Source organism: Cryptomeria japonica, unplaced genomic scaffold, assembly GCF_030272615.1.
Source record: "Cryptomeria japonica unplaced genomic scaffold, Sugi_1.0 HiC_scaffold_119, whole genome shotgun sequence".
NCBI classification, from domain to species: Eukaryota; Viridiplantae; Streptophyta; class Pinopsida; order Cupressales; family Cupressaceae; genus Cryptomeria; species Cryptomeria japonica.
In genome coordinates, this window is record NW_026728941.1 from 317501 (window position 1) to 332500 (window position 15000).

Consider the following 15000-nt stretch of genomic DNA (forward strand, 5'->3'; position numbering starts at 1 on the left):
CACGAGAGTGCTGAGAGTGGGACAGCGCTGAATAGGCGGGAGAAGCCTGCGCGTATAAACGGAGATATATATCCAATTGCAACGAAGGAACGTGCCAAAGATCGAGAACAATGGCAGAAATGCTAGTAACGTGCACTTCGGGACCAACGCATCACCGGAAGACAACCGCCAAACATCGAAAGAGTCGCGATGCTCCGCAACCTACGTGCAAAGCGGTCGCACACCGGGTAAGGGAGTGAGAGCCCCAAACATAGCTGGGCGAGGCGCTCACTCCGCTCTTTAATATCTCGTTAATACCGCCAAGGAAATGGCACAAGCACACACACACAAGCATCCTCGGAAGAGGACAGTTCGAGTGACAGGTCAAATCCAAGAGTTCCGAAGACTACCTCCAGGAACAATCGGGAACAAGACCGATTACAAGTCGTCGAGTCTGTTACTGGGCGAACACGAGATGCGCACAGGAAATCGATCAGCCCTCACAATGGCCCAAGGCCAGAGATCGGACTGCTACGATTTACCCCAACAATCATCGTGCCACTCTTCGCAGAGAGGTGATAGACGCCAACGAGCCCGCGCATAGCAATCGAGGTGTAAAAAGGGCGTTGAAGGCAGGAAGCCTGGACGAAAGAGGCTACGAGGTCACCTCGAAGCGGTCTAAGAATCGGGCGCACTTGGGGCGACTACCAGTGCCAACCCCTTATCCCGCGGTGCGTCCGACACACAGAAATTTCCAAGGCGGCCAAGGAGCCTCCCCGCATAGCAATCGGGGTGTGAGGTTACGGATGCAGCATTGATAGCAATCGAGGTGGGAGGCGAAGGATGCAGAAGTGAGAGCCGAGGGATGTAGCAGAGATAGCAATCGGGGTGTGTGATGCAGAAGAGATAGCAATCGAGGTGTGCGGTGGGAAGGGCCCAGCAGCCAGAATGCATGAAGCGACGGATGAAGCAGTGATGACAACCGGGCTGTGAGGAGAGGAGGGATGCAGCCAAGAAAGCAATCAGGGCTCGAGGCAAGGGATGCATCAAGGATAGCAATCATGTTGTGAGGCGAGATTCCAAAGGCTAAACGTGAGAGGCTGCAGGGTCGACTCAGAGAGGTCTATGCATGTGAGAGGCTGAAAGCAAGGTCAACTCGGAGCGGTCTATGCATCGGGCGCGCTTGGGGCGACTACCAGTGCCAACCCCTTATCCCGCGACGCGTCCGACAAAGAGAACGTTCCAAGGCGGCAGAGGAGGTTACCAGCCGAAGGATGCAGTAGCAATAACAGGTATAGTTCCGCGGCGGCCGAGAAGACTCACCGCATAGGAATCGGGATGCGAGGCGAGGGATGCGGCGGGAAGGCCCCGACGGCTAAACGGAAGAGGCTGCAGGGCCGCCTCGGAATGGTCCAAGCATCGGACGCGATTGGGACGACTACCAGTGCCAACCCCTTATCCCGCGATGCGTCCGATACACAGATAGTTCCAAGGCGGCCGAGGAGCCTCACCGCATATCAATCGGGGTGCGAGGCGAGGGATGGGGCGGGAAGGCCCCAACGGCTAGACGGAAGAGGCTTCAGGGCCACCTCGGAATGCTCCAAGCATCGGACGCGCTTGGGGCGACTACCAGTGCCAACCCCTTATCCCGCGATGCGTCCGATACACAGATGGTTCCAAGGCGGCCGAGGAGCCTCACCGCATAGCAATCGGGGGTGCGAGGCGAGGGATGGGGCGGGAAGGCCCCAACGGCTAGACGGAAGAGGCTTCAGGGCCGCCTCGGAATGGTCCAAGCATCGGACGCGCTTGGGGCGACTACCAGTGACAACCCCTCATCCCGCGATGCGTCCGATACGAAGATGGTTCCAAGGCGGCCGAGGAGCCTCACCGCATAGCAATCGGGGTGCGAGGTGGGGGATGCGGCGAGATGGCCCCAACGGCTAGACGGAAGAGGCCACAGGGCCGCGTCGGAATAGTCCAAGCATCGGACGCGCTTGGGGCGACTACCAGTGACAACCCCTTATCCCGCGATGCGTCCGATACGAAGATAGTTCCAAGGCGGCCGAGGAGCCTCACCGCATAGCAATCCGGGTGCGAGGTGGGGGATGCGGCGAGATGGCCCCAACGGCTAGACGGAAGAGGCTGCAGGGCCGCCTCGGAATAGTCCAAGCATCGGACGCGCTTGGGGCGACTACCAGTGACAACCCCTTATCCCGCGATGCTTCCGATACGAAGACAGTTCCAAGGCGGCCGAGGAGCCTCACCGCATAGCAATGGGGGTGCGAGGTGAGGGATGCGGCGAGATGGCCCCAACGGCTAGACGGAAGAGGCCACAGGGCCGCCTCGGAATAGTCCAAGCATCGGACGCGCTTGGGGCGACTACCAGTGACAACCCCTTATCCCGCGATGCATCCGATACGAAGATAGTTCCCAGGCGGCCGAGGAGCCTCACCGCATAGCAATCGGGGTGCGAGGCGAGGGATGCGGCGAGATGGCCCCAAAGGGTAGACGGAAGAGGCTGCGGGGCCGCCTCGGAATAGTCCAAGCATCGAACGCGCTTGGGGCGACTACCACTGCCAACCCCTTATCCCGCGATGCGTCCGATACACAGATAGTTCCGAGGCGGCCGAGGAGCTGGGGGATGCGGCGAGATGGCCCCAACGGCTAGACGGAAGAGGCTGCAGGGCCGCCTCGGAATAGTCCAAGCATCGGACGCGCTTGGGGCGACTACCAGTGACAACCCCTTATCCCGCGATGCGTCCGATACACAGATAGTTCCGAGGCGGCCAAGGAGCCTCACCGCATAGCAATCGTGGTGCGAGGTGGGGGATGCAGCGAGATGGCCCCAACGGCTAGACGGAAGAGGCTGCAGGGCCGCCTCGGAATGGTCCAAGCATCGGACGCGCTTGGGGCGACTACCACTGCCAACCCCTTATCCCGCGATGCGTCCGATACACAGATAGTTCCAAGGCGGCCGAGGAGCCTCACCGAATAGCAATCGGGGTGCGAGGCGAGGGATGCGGCGAGAAAGCCCCAACGGCTAGAGGGAAGAGGCTTCAGGTCCGCCTCGGAATGGTCCAAGCATCGGACGCGCTTGGGGCGACTACCAGTGACAACCCCTTATCCCGCGACGCGTCCGATACACAGATAGTTCCAAGGCGGCCGAGGAGCCTCACCGCATAGCAATCGGGGTGCGAGGCGAGGGATGCGGCGAGAAGGACCCAACGGCTAGACGGAAGAGGCTTCAGGGCCGCCTCGGAATGGTCCAAGCATCGGACGCGCTTGGGGCGACTACCAGTGACAACCCCTTATCCCGCGACGCGTCCGATACACAGATAGTTCCAAGGCGGCCGAGGAGCCTCACCGCATAGCAATCGGGGTGCGAGGCGAGGGATGCGGCGAGAAGGACCCAACGGCTAGACGGAAGAGGCTTCAGGTCCGCCTCGGAATGGTCCAAGCATCGGACGCGCTTGGGGCGACTACCAGTGACAACCCCTTATCCCGCGACGCGTCCGATACACAGATAGTTCCAAGGCGGCCGAGGAGCCTCACCGCATAGCAATCGGGGTGCGAGGCGAGGGATGCGGCGAGAAGGACCCAACGGCTAGACGGAAGAGGCTTCAGGGCCGCCTCGGAATGGTCCAAGCATCGGACGCGCTTGGGGCGACTACCAGTGACAACCCCTTATCCCGCGATGCGTCCGATACACAGATAGTTCCAAGGCGGCCGAGGAGCCTCACCGCATAGCAATCGGGGTGCGAGGCGAGGGATGCGGCGAGAAGGACCCAACGGCTAGACGGAAGAGGCTTCAGGGCCGCCTCGGAATGGTCCAAGCATCGGACGCGCTTGGGGCGACTACCAGTGACAACCCCTTATCCCGCGACGCGTCCGATACACAGATAGTTCCAAGGCGGCCGAGGAGCCTCACCGCATAGCAATCGGGGTGCGAGGCGAGGGATGCGGCAAGAAGGACCCAACGGCTAGACGGAAGAGGCTTCAGGGCCGCCTCGGAATGGTCCAAGCATCGGACGCGCTTGGGGCGACTACCAGTGACAACCCCTTATCCCGCGACGCGTCCGATACACAGATAGTTCCAAGGCGGCCGAGGAGCCTCACCGCATAGCAATCGGGGTGCGAGGCGAGGGATGCGGCGAGAAGGACCCAACGGCTAGACGGAAGAGGCTTCAGGTCCGCCTCGGAATGGTCCAAGCATCGGACGCGCTTGGGGCGACTACCAGTGACAACCCCTTATCCCGCGACGCGTCCGATACACAGATAGTTCCAAGGCGGCCGAGGAGCCTCACCGCATAGCAATCGGGGTGCGAGGCGAGGGATGCGGCGAGAAGGACCCAACGGCTAGACGGAAGAGGCTTCAGGGCCGCCTCGGAATGGTCCAAGCATCGGACGCGCTTGGGGCGACTACCAGTGACAACCCCTTATCCCGCGACGCGTCCGATACACAGATAGTTCCAAGGCGGCCGAGGAGCCTCACCGCATAGCAATCGGGGTGCGAGGCGAGGGATGCGGCGAGAAGGACCCAACGGCTAGACGGAAGAGGCTTCAGGGCCGCCTCGGAATGGTCCAAGCATCGGACGCGCTTGGGGCGACTACCAGTGACAACCCCTTATCCCGCGATGCGTCCGATACACAGATAGTTCCAAGGCGGCCGAGGAGCCTCACCGCATAGCAATCGGGGTGCGAGGCGAGGGATGCGGCGAGAAGGACCCAACGGCTAGACGGAAGAGGCTTCAGGGCCGCCTCGGAATGGTCCAAGCATCGGACGCGCTTGGGGCGACTACCAGTGACAACCCCTTATCCCGCGACGCGTCCGATACACAGATAGTTCCAAGGCGGCCGAGGAGCCTCACCGCATAGCAATCGGGGTGCGAGGCGAGGGATGCGGCGAGAAGGACCCAACGGCTAGACGGAAGAGGCTTCAGGGCCGCCTCGGAATGGTCCAAGCATCGGACGCGCTTGGGGCGACTACCAGTGACAACCCCTTATCCCGCGACGCGTCCGATACACAGATAGTTCCAAGGCGGCCGAGGAGCCTCACCGCATAGCAATCGGGGTGCGAGGCGAGGGATGCGGCGAGAAGGACCCAACGGCTAGACGGAAGAGGCTTCAGGGCCGCCTCGGAATGGTCCAAGCATCGGACGCGCTTGGGGCGACTACCAGTGACAACCCCTTATCCCGCGACGCGTCCGATACACAGATAGTTCCAAGGCGGCCGAGGAGCCTCACCGCATAGCAATCGGGGTGCGAGGCGAGGGATGCGGCGAGAAGGACCCAACGGCTAGACGGAAGAGGCTTCAGGGCCGCCTGGGAATGGTCCATGCATCGCACGCGCTTGGGGCGACTACCAGTGACAACCCCTTATCCCGCGACGCGTCCGATACACAGATAGTTCCAAGGCGGCCGAGGAGCCTCACCGCATAGCAATCGGGGTGCGAGGCGAGGGATGCGGCGAGAAGGACCCAACGGCTAGACGGAAGAGGCTTCAGGGCCGCCTCGGAATGGTCCAAGCATCGGACGCGCTTGGGGCGACTACCAGTGACAACCCCTTATCCCGCGACGCGTCCGATACACAGATAGTTCCAAGGCGGCCGAGGAGCCTCACCGCATAGCAATCGGGGTGCGAGTCGAGGGATGCGGCGAGAAGGACCCAACGGCTAGACGGAAGAGGCTTCAGGGCCGCCTCGGAATGGTCCAAGCATCGGACGCGCTTGGGGCGACTACCAGTGACAACCCCTTATCCCGCGATGCGTCTGATACACAGATAGTTCCAAGGCGGCCGAGGAGCCTCACCGCATAGCAATCGGGGTGCGAGGCAAGGGATGCGGCGAGAAGGACCCAACGGCTAGACGGAAGAGGCTTCAGGGCCGCCTCGGAATGGTCCAAGCATCGGACGCGCTTGGGGCGACTACCGTTGCCAACCCCTTATCCCGCGATGCGTCTGATACACAGATAGTTCCGAGGCGGCCGAGGAGCCTCACCGCATAGCAATCGGGTTGCGAGGCAGATTATTGGGAAGGGAACCCCCTGGGATGCGGCTCAAGCAGTGCCCAAAGGGACTGGAATGCGGAATCACATCGAGAGACCCAAATGCTATACGAGGGCTCAAATCGAATTATCGATTTGGCCACGACATGGACGCATCGGAACGACTACCTTTGCCGAACCACTCGCAATTGCATCCATACCGAAACCAATAGACATTTCCGTTAGAGCCCTCGCATAGCATTCGGGAATCTCGCATGCCCCTCTAAATCGACCAATGCTGGCGCTCAACGAAAATCCGAGCGCTACCACCGTTCGAGCGCCAGCATTGGTCGAGTTAGAGGGGCACGGGGGAGAATGCTCCAGTCAACACCTCCCCTATATAAGTTATTTGTCCGATTCTCGCACAACCGTAGTCTGCCTCGTCGAATCAAACAACGGTCCCAGATTCCGACTTCCGTTCCGTAGAGACCCAAAAGCTAGATGGAGGCTCGCAAGAAAGAGAGTCGGCGCATAGCAATCGGGTTTCTCGAACGTTTAGGGACCGAGCTCACTTGCGGATAGGGCAAAATCCGCCAAGCAACCCAAAAGCTAGACGGGGGCTCGAATCGAATCGCCTAGGCGGCCACAACAACGACGTGTTGGATCGACTACCAGTGCCAAACCATTCAGCAAGACTAGTCTGTGTCGAGGCCGGATAGAGATTCTCAGAGAGCGCCCGTATAGCATTTAGGAGACCTGCCGCGTCCCTCACACTCGACAAATGGTGGTGCACGTTTATAAATCCGAGCGATCCCAACCCTTTCAAGCACCAACATCGGTCGAGATAGAGGGGCACGGAGGGGGCTGCGTGAGACAACACAGTCCCCTATATAAGTTATTTGTCCGATTCTCACACATCCGAAGAATGGTCATCAAATCGGACAACAGCCCAAACTTCCGACTTCCGTCCCAGAAAGCCCAAGAGCTATCTAAAACGTTCATGGCCGGAACTCGATCGCGGCTATACCAGTCCGCCAAGCAACCCAAAAGCTAGACTGGAGCTCTAGTCGAATCACCTCTGTGGCCATTGCAAGGACGTGTTGGAGCGACTACCATTGCCGAACCATTCCGCAGGTCGAGTCCATACCAAGGCCGCATAGAGATTCACGATGAGCTCCTGCATAGCAATCAGGAGACTTGCCGTGTCCATCACAATCGATAAATCCTGGTGCAAGATTTTTGCATCCGAGCGCTCCAACCAGTCGAGCACCAGCATCAATCGACATAAACGGGCACGGGGGGAGGATGCTCGAGAACACTACCTCCCCTATATAAGTTATTTGTCCGATTCTCAAGCAGCCGAAGTCTGGTCATCGAATCGGGTCAAAGACCACAACTTCCGACTTTACCCACAATGCAAGTCATCGAATCGAACATCGGCCCCCGAGTCGGACTCCATGCGTATGTCAGGTCATCGGACCCAAATTCCGCCTTCCTGCGCATGGCGGGCCATCAATATCAACTCGGTCATCGGACCCAAACTCCGCCTTTCTGCGCATGGCACGCCTTCAAATCGGTCATCGGACCCAAATTCCGCCTTCCTGTGCATGGCGGGCCATCAACATCAACTCGGTCATCGGACCCAAATTCCGCCTTTCTGCGCATGGCACGCCATCAACTCGGTCATCGGACCCAAATTCCGCCTTCCTGCGCATGGCAGGTCATCGGACACAAATTCAGACCTCGCCAATATGCCTACGTATCGAATCGGTCATCGGACCCAACTTCCGACTTCATCCATACTGTAGGGTCTTTGAGGTTGGCGCGGTGCGCTCAACCCGGGGAGTCGACCCATCGAAGCATACACCTCCCCTATATAAGCTATTTGTCCGATTCCCACACCTGTGTAGTTTGCACCTCTGACCAGGACATCGACCCCAACTTCCGAACTCGACTGCAACGACGGCACCAGCGCCTTGGTGCGCACCTTGCGACGCACAGTCCCAACATTCGCCTTCCTGCACATGGCAGGTCATCGGACCCAAATTCCGACCTCGCGAGTATGCCTACATATCGAATCGGTCATCGGACACAACTTCCGACTTCATCCATACCGTAGGGTCTTTGAGGTTGGCGCGGTGCGCTCAACCCGGGGAGTCGACCCAACGAAGCATACACCTCCCCTATATAAGCTATTTGTCCGATTCCCACACCTGTGTAGTTTGCACCTCCGATCAGGACATCGACCCCAACTTCCGAACTCGCCTGCAACGACCGAACCAGCGCCTTGGTGCGCACCTTGCAACGCACAGTGCCAACATTCGCCTTCCTGCACATGGCAGGTCATCGGACCCAAATTCCGACCTCGCGAGTATGCCTACATATCGAATCGGTCATCGGACCCAACTTCCGACTTCATCCATACCGTAGGGTCTTTGAGGTTGGCGCGGTGCGCTCAACCCGGGGAGTCGACCCAACGAAGCATACACCTCCCCTATATAAGCTATTTGTCCGATTCCCACACCTGTGTAGCTTGCACCTCCGATCAGGACATCGACCCCAACTTCCGAACTCGACTAAAAAGACCGCACCAGCACCTTGGTGTGCACCTTGCAACGCACAGTGCCAACATTCGCCTTCCTGCACATGGCAGGTCATCGGACCCAAATTCCGACCTCATGAGCATACCTACTAATCGAATCGGTCATCGGACCCAACTTCCGACTTCATCCATACCGTAGGGTCTTTGAGGTTGGCGCGGTGCGCTCAACCTGGGGAGTCGACCCATCGAAGCATACACCTCCCCTATATAAGCTATTTGTCCGATTCCGACACCTGTGTAGTTTGCACCTCCGCTCAGGACATCGACCCCAACTTCCGAACTCGCCTGCAACGACCGAACCAGCGCCTTGGTGCGCACCAAAAGTGCGCACTTTTGGAGGGCACTTTTGTGCGCTCCAAAGGTGCGCACTTTTGGAGGGCACTTTTGTGCGCTCCAAAGGTGCGCACTTTTGGAGGGCACTTTTTGGAGGGCACTTTTGTGCGCTCCAAAGGTGCGCACTTTTGGAGGGCACTTTTTGGAGGGCACTTTTCTGCGCTCCAAAGGTGCGCACTTTTGGAGGGCACTTTTTGGAGGGCACTTTTCTGCGCTCCAAAGGTGCGCACTTTTGGAGGGCACTTTTTGGAGGGCACTTTTCTGCGCTCCAAAGGTGCGCACTTTTGGAGGGCACTTTTTGGAGGGCACTTTTCTGCGCTCCAAAGGTGCGCACTTTTGGAGGGCACTTTTGTGCACTCCAAAGGTGCACACTTTTGGAGGGCACTTTTTGGAGGGCACTTTTCTGCACTCCAAAGGTGCGCACTTTTGGAGGGCACTTTTTGGAGGGCACTTTTGTGCGCTCCAAAGGTGCGCACTTTTGGAGGGCACTTTTTGGAGGGCACTTTTGTGCGCTCCAAAGGTGCGCACTTTTGGAGGGCACTTTTGTGCACTCCAAAGGTGCGCACTTTTGGAGGGCACTTTTCCTGCGCTCCAAAGGTGCACACCTAGGTGAGCACCTTCGACCACACCTTGTAGCACACCAAACTCTGACTTTCGACTTCATCCGCAATGCAGGGTCTTTGAGGTTGGCGCAATGCGCACAACCAGGGGAGTCGACCCATCAAACCCAACACCTCCCCTATATAAGCTATTTGTCTGATTCTCATACATGCGTAGCCTGCAGGAGCAATTAGGACATCGACCCCAACTTTCGGCTTCTAAACGAAAACAAGGTCTTTGAGGTTGGTGTAATGCGAACAACTAGGGGAGTCAACCCATCAAACCCAACACCTCCCCTATATAAGCTATTTGTCTGATTCTCATACATGTGTAGTCTACAGGAGCAATTAGGACATCGACCCCAACTTTTGACTTCTTAACGAAAACAAGGTCTTTGAGGTTGACGTAATGCGCACAACCAGGGGAGTCGACCCATCAAACCCAACACCTCCCCTATATAAGCTATTTGTCCGATTCTCATACATGTGTAGCCTACAGGAGCCATTAGGACATTGACCCCAACTTTTGACTTCTTAACGAAAACAAGGTCTTTGAGGTTGGCGTAATGCGCACAACCAAGGGAGTTGACCCATCAAACCCAACACCTCCCCTATATAAGCTATTTGTCTGATTCTCATACATGTGTAGCCTGCAACAACGATTAGGACATCCACCCCAACTTCTGAATTCGTCTGCGTTGACCGCACCAAAGGTGCACGCCTTGGTGCTCACCAAAATCCGACTTCCGACTTCTTCTGCTATGCGGGGTCTTTGAGGTTGGCGCAGTGCGCACAACCAGGGGAGTCAACCCACCGAATGCAACACCTCCCCTATATAAGCTATTTGTCTGATTCTCATACATGCGTAGACTGCAGCAATGATTAGGACATCCACCCCAACTTTTGACTTCTTAAACAAGACAGGGTCTTTGAAGTTGGTGCAGTGCACACAACCAGGGGAGTCGACCCATCAAACGCAACACCTCCCCTATATAAAGCTATTTGTCCGATTCTCATACGTGTAGTCTGCAGCAGCGATTAGGACATCGACCCCAACTTCCGAATTCGTTTGCATTGACCGCACCAAAGGTGCACGCCTTGGTGTGCACCTTGGAGTGCACTTTGGTGCTCACCTCGGTGCACACTTTGGTGTGCACCTCGGTGTGCACCAAAGGTGCGCACCTTGGAGCGCACCAAAGGTGTACACTTTGGAGCGCACCACATAGGGTCTTTGAGAGGTTGGCGCAGTGCGCACACCAAGGTGGGTGTTGAGGTGCGTGCCGAGGTGGGTGGGTGCTAGGGTGCGCTCCATGGTGGGTGCCAGGGTGGGTGCGTGCTAGGGTGGATTCCAAAGAGGGTCATAGGGTGGGTGCCAAGGTGGGTTGGTGATATAGTGGGTTCAAAGGTGGGTACTAGGGTGGGTTCCAAGGTGGGTCACAAGTTGGGTGCCAGGATGCGTGGGTGTTAGGTTGGGTGCCAAGGTGGGCTCCTGCGTGGGTGGGTGCTAGGGTGGGTTTCAAGGTGGACGCGAGGGCGGGTGCCAAGGTGGGTAACAAGTTGGGTGTTAGGATGGGTGAGTGCTAGAGTGGGTGCCAAGGTGGGTGGGTGCTAAGGTGGATGCCAAGGTGGTTCACAGGGTGGGTGGGTTCTAGGGTGAGTTCCAAGGTGGGTCACAGGTTTAGTGCTAGGGTGCGTGTCAAGGCGGGTGTCGAGGTGCCTGGGTGCTAGGGTGTGGATGCCAATGTGGGTCATAGGGTGGGTACTAGGGTGGGCTGCAATGTGGGTGCCAAGGTGGGTAACATGCTCGGTTGGTTCTAAATTGGGTGTCAGGGTGGGTGTGCACCCACCTTGCCCGAGGTGGGTGCCAAGGTGCCAGTGTGGGTGGGTGCTAAGGTGGATGCCAAGGTGGGTGAGAAGGTGGGTGATAGGTTGAGTGGTAGGATGGGTGGGTGCCAAGATGGGTCACAGGGTGGGTGCAAGGGTGGGTAGGTGCTAGGGTTGGTGTCAGGGTGGGTGGGTGCTAGGTTGGGTTCCAAGGTGGGTGCGAGGGTGAGTGTCAAGGTGGGTCACAGGTTAGGTGCTAGGATGGGTGAGTGCTAGGGTGCAAAGGTGCCAGGGTGGGTGCTAGGATGGGTCGATGCTAGGGTGAGTGGCAAGGTGGGTCCACAAGTGTCAAGGTGGGTGCCGAGGTGGGTGCCAACTTGGGTTCCAAGGTGGGTGCCAAGTGGGCGACTGCTATGGTGGATGCCAAGGTGGGTCACGGGGTGGGTGCCAAGTTGCTAGGTTGTGTTCCAAGGTGGGTGCCAACGTGGCTGCTAGGGTGCGTGGGTTAAAGGGTGTGTCACAACGTGGGTGCCAGGATGGGTGCGCACCCACACTGGCCAAGACGGGTGCAAGGTTGGGTTCCAAGCCCGGTCACAGGCTGGGTGCTAGGATGGGTGGGTGCCAAGGTGGGCACCAGGGTGGGTGCACCCACCCTGGCCAAGGTGGGTCACGGGGTGGGTCCTAGGGTGGGTAACAGGGTGGGTACTAAGGTGCGTGCCAAGGTGGGTCATGGGGTGGGTGCCAAGGTGGGCACCAGGGTGGGTGTGCACCAACCCTAGCCAGGGTAGGTCACGGGGTGGTTGTCGGGGTGGGCGTCAAGGAGCCAAGGTGGGTGGCAAGTAGCCAAGTTGCGTGCCAAGGTGGGTGTCGGGGTGGGTGCCAAGGATCCAAGGTGGGTGCCAAGGAACCAAGGTGGGTGTCTGGGTGGGTGCCGAGGTGGGAGCCAGGGTGGGTCCCAAGGTGAGTGCAAAGGTGGGTGCCAGGGTCAAGGTGAGTGCCAATGTGGGTTCCAAGGTGCCAGGGTCAGGGTGAGTGCCAATGTGGGTTCAAAGGTGCTAAGTTGGGTGCGAGGTTGGGTGCGAGGGTGGGTGGGTGCCAAGGTGTGCTAGGTGGAAGCCCGGGTGGGTCGGCATCCCATGGGTGTCGAGTTGGGTGCCTGATGGGTGCTTCTTGTCAAGTTTTAGTCGTCGGGACTCATTTCGAGCCTTAGAGGTCGTTTCTTGTCCGGTTGCCCTGTCTTCGACCTGGGAACCCAATTTTGGTCCTCGGGTCCCATTTTTTTTTGTCTCGCATCCCACTTTTGGCCTGTGGCCTTTTCGGGGTCGATTCTCGTTTTGGGCATCAGAGCATGTTTCTTCTCCTAAAACCCAATATTTGTTTATTAAGTCTCGGAACACATTTTTGTTCTCGTGGACCCATCATGGGTCTTGGAACGCATTTGTGGTCCTTGGGTCCCATTTTGCATCCCGAAACTTGTGTTTTGGTGCTTGATCCCTATTTTGGGTGCCCACCTTGCACCAAGTGCGCACCCGGGGCAAACCGAGCGCCTTGGTGCACCGGGGCAAGATCGAGCGTGCACCCGAGGCGCCCCGAACATGCACCAAGGTGCACTCGGCCCACATGTGAGCGCAGGTCGTTGCGCCCGAGGTGGTGTGTGGGCACCGCGTTGCAGACGGGACACTGCACGCACACGACGCCCCGTCCAGGTGCACGCACGTAGGCCGGGCCGGGTGCACACCCGACGCCCTAGCAAGGTGCGCGCACCCGGGCAGGGCTCACACTTGGCGAACGGGGCGCACTTCGCGAGGGAGGGTGTGCACCTCGACGGGGGTGGGTGGCCGGGGTGGATTCGCACGTGGGTCGCGGTTTGCTAAGTACACATTGCGACAAGCTCATAACGGGTGCGATCATACCAGCGTTAGTGCACCGGATCCCATCAGAACTCCGCAGTTAAGCGCGCTTGGGCCGGAGTAGTACTGGGATGGGTGACCTCCCGGGAAGTCCCGGTGTTGCACCCTTTCTTAGTTTTTCGCCGGGCGTCGCAATGCTATTTGAATAAACCTTTTGCCCGTTTGCGTTCTCGTCGGGGCCGGGCCGGGCCGGGGTGCGCTGCCCGCACTACCGCGCGCGCGGGGGCGACACCGAGCGCGCACCCGAGGCGCCCCGAGCACACAGGCCACGGTGCAACCCGGGCGTTGTGCGCGCACCCCGGTGCGCCCGAGGTGCTGCGCGCGCACCCAGGTGAAATCGGTGTGCACCTCGGCCAGTGCGCGCTCGGTCGAGTCGCGCACGTTGGCCAAGGTGCACGGTGATGTTTCTTACTCTAAGGTTCCGCACCAGACGCCCGGGACAGGTGAGCGAAGCTGGGCGGGGCCGGGTGCGCGGCCGGGGCAGGTGCACGCAGCTGGAGAGAGCTTTGGAGCACACCAGAGGTGCGCACCTTGGAGCACACTTCGGAGCGCACCAATGATGCGCTCCATTCAAAAGTTTCCTGAAAAGGCAAAAAAAGTTGAGATTATAGAATTTCCCACTTGAGAGATTGTAAAAAAAAAAAATTTAAAATGAAGGAAACGCGGGTGCCAAGGTGTGCGCGCCCGGGTGCGCAGCCCAGCCAAGGTGTGCGCACCAAGGCGCCCACCCTGGCGAAGGTGCACGCAAGGTGCGCACCCGAGGCAAACCGGACAATTAACCCAACTTTCGACTTCGCGCGCACCTGCGCACCTTGGAGCGCACTTCGGAGCGCTCCTTGGTGCGCACCAATCTTGGGCACCTCGGAGTGCACCATGGCGCCCACCAAGGTGCGCACCCGGGGCAAACCGAGCTCCGACTTCGTGCGCACCTTGGAGCGCACGAAAGGTGCGCACCATGGCGCCCACCAAGGTGCGCAGCCCAGCCAAGGCGTGCGCATCAAGGTGCGCACCCTGGCGAAGGTGCGCACCCGGGGCAAACCGAGCTCCGACTTCGTGCGCACCTTGGAGCGCACAAAGGGTGCGCAACCCAGCCAAGGTGTGCGCACCCCGGGCAAACCGAGCTCCGAATCGTGCGCACCTTGGAGCACACTTCGGAGCCCTCCTTGGTGCGCACCGATGTTGCGCACCTCGGAGCGCACCCGGGGAAAACAATGCAATTAACCCGACTTTCGACTTCGTGGGCACCTCGGAGCGCTCTCGGGTTCGCACCTCGGAGCACACCGAGGTGCGCACCTTTGATGCGCTGCCTTCACCAATTTCCAGAAAAGGCAAGAAAACATTGAGAAGGTGTGCGCACCGAGGTGCCCACCCTGGCGAAGGTGCACGCGAGGTGCGCACCCGGGGCAAACCGGGCTCCGACTTCGTGCACGCCATGCTGCGCACCTTGGAGGGCCATGGTGCGCACCTTGGAGCACACTTCGGAGCGCTCAATGGTGCCCAACCCAGCCAAGGTGCCCACCGCGGCGAAGGTGCACGCGAGGTGCGCACCCGGGGCAATCCGGGCTCCGACTTCGTGCACGCCGCACCTTGGAGCACACTTCGGAGCGCTCCTTGGTGCGCACCAGGGCGCGCAACCCAGCCGAGGTGCCCACCCCGGCGAAGGTGCACGCGGGGTGCGCACCCGGGGCAAACCGGGCTCCGACTTCGTGCACGCCATGGTGCCCACCGCGCCAAGGTGCACGCGAGGTGCGCACCCGGGGCAAACCGGGCT

The 15000-nt window shown here is 59.2% G+C and overlaps 1 non-coding gene across 1 annotated transcript; it reads left to right on the plus strand.

The window, feature by feature from the left end:
• Window positions 1-13218: 13218 nt before the first annotated feature.
• On the plus strand, window positions 13219-13337 carry LOC131865786 (5S ribosomal RNA). The gene has a single exon (XR_009364459.1). It is a non-coding gene; the product is annotated as a 5S ribosomal RNA (ribosomal RNA).
• Window positions 13338-15000: the final 1663 nt, after the last annotated feature.